The sequence below is a fragment of the Penaeus monodon genome, chromosome 16, assembly GCF_015228065.2.
Source record: "Penaeus monodon isolate SGIC_2016 chromosome 16, NSTDA_Pmon_1, whole genome shotgun sequence".
In the NCBI taxonomy this organism is placed as follows: domain Eukaryota; kingdom Metazoa; phylum Arthropoda; class Malacostraca; order Decapoda; family Penaeidae; genus Penaeus; species Penaeus monodon.
The window spans coordinates 7671639-7676248 of record NC_051401.1 but is presented as its reverse complement, the minus strand read 5'-3'; the positions used below and the strand labels follow the sequence as shown (position 1 = coordinate 7676248).

The 4610-nt window shown below is 43.8% G+C and overlaps 1 long non-coding RNA gene across 1 annotated transcript in view; it reads right to left on the bottom strand.

Annotated features, from left to right (window-relative positions):
- LOC119582479 overlaps positions 1–3104 on the bottom strand; it is a 20563-nt gene extending 17459 nt beyond the window's left edge. The window contains exon 1 of the long non-coding RNA XR_005229638.1: positions 2906–3104. This is a non-coding gene — a long non-coding RNA (uncharacterized LOC119582479). The remainder of the gene's footprint in view (positions 1–2905) is intronic.
- Positions 3105–4610: the final 1506 nt, after the last annotated feature.

The window sequence follows — 4610 nt, the reverse complement described above, 5'->3', positions numbered from 1 at the left end:
CCCCCTTTCCCCTTTTTCCCTCTCTCTCCCCCCCCTCTCTCTTTCTCTCCCCCTCCCCCTCCCTCTCTCTTTCTTTCTCCCCCCTCCCTCTTTTTTTCTTTCTCTCTCCCCCCCCTCTCTTTTTTTTCCCCCCCCCCCCCCCCCCCCTTTTTTTCCCCCCCCCCCCCCCCCCCCCCCCCCCCCTAACCAAAAAGCTTGAACCCCCCAAATCTGCCCGGACCCTTTCAACAACCACTCGAACTAGAGACGCGAAAACACCTTTTGTCTGGGATGCTGCTTCAGGGATGCTGTGTATAAAGTGCGAGATTTTAGGTATTGGCGTCGAGAACTCTCCATCAATTTTTTTTTTTTACAATATAGTTCTTGAAATTTCACTCCCCCCCCCCTCAAAAAAAAAAAAAAAAAAAAAAAAATAAATAAAAAAAAAAATATTTTTATAAAATATATAATATATATATATTTAAAATATATATAAAAATAAAATAATATATATATATATATATATATATATATTTATAAAAATATATATATATATATATTATTTATTTTTATATTATATATATATAATATATTTTAAAATAAATATATATTATTATATTATATATTTTTTTTTTTATTTATTTATTTTTTTATTTTTTTTTTTATTAATTTAAAATATATTAAAAAAAAAATATTAAAATATTTAATATAAAAATTTATTTTTAAAAAAATTAAAATAAAAAATTTTTTATATATTATTTTTTTTAAAAATTTTTAAAAATTTTTTTTTAAAATTTTTTTTTTAAAAATTTTTAAAAAAGAAAAAAAAAAAAGGGGGGGAGAAGAAAAAAAGAAAAGATTTGAGAATAACAAAAGGGGGGGAAAGGGGGAGGGGGGGGGAAAGGCAGGAGAGGGGGAAGATTTTTGTTTAGGGAGGGGGGGGGAGGGGGGGGAGGAAGGGGAGGGGGAGGGGGGGAGAGAGAGGGAGGGGGAGGAGAGAAAGAGAGAGTAGGGAGAGAGAGAGAAATAGAGAGGGAGGGAGAGAGGAGAGAGAGATAGAGAGAGATAGGGAGAGAGAAGAGAGAGAGAGAGAGAGAGAGAGCGAGAGAGAGAGAGAGAGAGAGAGAGAGGGAGGGGGGAGGGAGAGAGGGGGGGAGGGGAGAGAGGGGGAGAGAGGGGGGGAGGGAGAGAGGGGGGGAGGGCGAGAGGGGGGAGGAGAGAGAGAGGGATGAAGATGGAGGGTAATAGGGAGGAAGGGGGAGAGGTGAGAGGAGAGAGGGTGGAGGGAGAGTTTGTTTGTGAGAGGATAGAAGGGGAGAGAGAGAGGGGGGAATAACGAGGTGAGAGAGAGAGAGAGATAGAGGGAGAGAGGAGAGGAGGGAGAGGACAGAGGGTGAGGAGAGAGAGAGAGAGGAGATCGAGAGTAGGGAGAGCAGAGGGGGGGGAGAGAGGGAGAGATAGGGGGAGAGCGAGAGGGGGAAGATGAGAGAGATGGGGGGGAAGAGGGAGAGAAGAGAGAGGGAGGCAGGGAGGGATGGAGGGAGGGAGGGAGAGGAGATAGAGAGTAAGAGAGAAAGAGGATAGAGAGGGGGAGGACAGAGAGAGAGAGAGAGAGAGAGAGAGAGAGAGGAGAGAGAGAGGAGAGAGAGATAGAGGAGGGACAGAGGATAGAGGAGGAAGAGAGGAGAGAAAGAGAGAGGAGAGAGAGAGAGAGAGAGATGAGAGGAGAGAGGAGGAGAGAGAAGGAGAGAGGGAGAGGAGAAGAGAGAGGAGAGAGAGAGGAGAGAGGAGGAGAGAGAGAGAGAGGGGAGGAGGAGAGAGAGAGAGAGGGGAGGAGGAGAGGGGGAGGGGAGAGAGAAGAGAGGAGAGGGGAGGGTGGGAGGGGGAGAGAGGGGGGGGGAGAAAGCGGGAGGAGAGAAGGAGGGAGGGAGGGAGGGGGGAGGAGAGGGGAGAGGGAGTGGGAAGGGAGGGGGATGGGGAGAGAGAGGGAGTGGGAGTGGGAGTGGGAGTGGGAGTGGGGTGGGTGGGAGTGGAGGGGAGAGGGAGAGGAGATAGAAAGGGGGGGGAAGAGAAAGAAGAGTGGGAGAGGGAGAATAGAAAATGAAAGATAGATCCGAAGTGATGGAGGAAGTAAGATGATAAGAGAATAGTGGAAAAGGAATAGAAAGAAGGGGAAAGAAGAGAGAAGCAGAGAAATATAGGGAGAGGAAAAGAGAGAAGAGGAAGAAGGGGAGAGAAAGAGAGAGAGAGAGAAATAGAAAGAGTAAATCTTTGCAATTCGGACGCACTTGCCAGGGTTAAGTCCCCAACTCCACGTCACAAAATCTATTCACAATCTAAAGCCGTGACTGGGTGTGACTGCCGGAGGGGAGAGGGCTGATGGGGAGCTTTGCCCTCAACACCCCCTCACAGTCTTCACCTCGGTATGCAGGGCATGCAAGAGCTGCAACACGGGAACACTGAAGCGGGCTTGGAGTGTGAATGGAGCTTTCCGTGATGTTTTTTCCCTGTATTTCTAGCGTTACCGTTCGTCTCTGCAGATTATTTCCTTTAACGACACACTGCGCCTCTTTGGTCTTTTACAAGAATATAACTTTCAAATTATTCTAGTTTCGTGCGTCCATACCGTAAAGATTGACCGAAAACCCGAGCCAAAAAATCATATTTTAGAGGAGAGAGAGAAAATGCATAAAATACAAAAACCCGAACCAAGATTCGGTAATTGACGTTTCGAACCCGCAAACGAACGAACGAATAAACCCAATTTACCCATCTTACACGCACAAACTACAACAAAGATCGCCGTGTGAGCACAAACAGACAAATAAACAAACTTCCTAAACCTGGAGTTCAGCTCCCTGACTCCCTCACTGACTCGTTGCTTCATCCGTTATTATATACAACAAAATATGCAAATCGGGTTTACCTTGTGGTGAACGCACGAGTGGTTGACCCGACTTCCCGACGAACTTTAACTTCACTGAATTTCGTGTTTAACCTGAGGTCGTAACAATATCACTAAATGTTCACTTCCGCTGGAATGTTGGGAAGGCATTCGGAAACACAAGTAGCTGTAAACAAAACTTCACATCCGAAACGAGGATTTTGTACTGAGACAGTGTGACTACAGCTCTTTCTGTATTTGCGGGGTAGATGGCTCTGCATGCGGCACGGATAATTGTACCAAATATTTCTAATAAATGGTATGCATATAGTAATATACAACGCGACATACTTAAGGAATGTTATTCATAAATGCACATTTTGGTAAATTCGTAGTTTATCATGGGCTGCCAGATTACCGAAATTCGTCTACTACAAAAAAGAAAGAAAAAATGACGTAAGCAGTAAATATGACGTCACGCTTCGGCAACTCCAGTGATTTAATTTCATTTTGGTCTCTCTTGGGAGCATAAAGGGGCGATTTTAGGAAAATTATAAAGGTATTCTACTTCCATTCCCTACTCATAAAATAACCTAGAAACAGTTTATAAATAAGAAAATTCCAGCAGATTCCTGTAAGAATAGGCCGTACCGAATCCCTCAAAGCACTGGTTCGACTCGGTGGCAGAAACTTGACTCGCCTTTTTTATGATCTTAATAAAGTTGAAGCAAAAATTGGCGCACCTTTTATTTTATCCTTCAACTTTCTTTTTACTTCAAGGTACAAAAGATGATCGGATTTCTTATTTTCCACTTTCCGGTAAGTGTAAACACGAAAACGTTAAAGGTTCACTGGCCTAGAAAGTATTTCATATGTGTAAACTGTTTTTTGTTTGTTTTTGTTTTTGTTTTAGCCTTAATCCCGAGAAAATGGCGGTAATTAATGAAACGGAAACGGGAATGTACCAGCCCTTTTTTATGCAAGATAGCGCGACGACTGCATGACTGCCATTGTAATTCATCCGAGGTCAAAGTCGCTGCACAATCGCCAAGTAATCGTTGAGAAATCCGTGTAAAAAGAATATTGGCTGATGAGTCGGTAATGTGTGCTTGTTTTTCGCGCATGTCCCGGTGAGGTCGGTGACCTTTCGCAAAGACCGCTTTAGAAATCGTACAGCAATCTTAGTGATTGTCCAATTATGAGCGCTACATTTGTGCAGGTCTCTTTTTAGGTCGGGCAGCGCACAAAATTCGAATTTGGTCGTGACAGCAGCTCGAATAGCTGTCAGGCGAATCTTTTATCCGATCAAACGTTGGACTGTAGCAGAACGTGTGTTGCTCGATGTGGCTTCAGGTATCACCCAACTCTTATCTTCTTTCCCTGCTATTTCAGCTTGTAAATTTTGAGAAAGAGGGTGTCCAGTCTCGCCTGCTACACACATTTCTGTAGAAAGATCCAATTGCCTTGTCCCGAAAATCAGTTCAACGACACCACCACGGCTGAATTGCAATACGAATGTCTGTCTGTGTTGTGCTCCCTGGGTTCACCTGAGAGCTGTAGAGGAATCCTGCATAGATTTGTTTTTGTACCTGTCGAAGGGGAGCAACTTCGGATCCGTTCTGCATTCGTCCAAGAATTTAGCAGTCAAGCTGTATTCTTTACTGTCTTTCTGTTGCCGGGCACGTCAGGCAGGAATCGTCTCAAAAAAGAAAAAGAAAAAGAAAAGAAAAGAAAAGAAAAGAAGAAA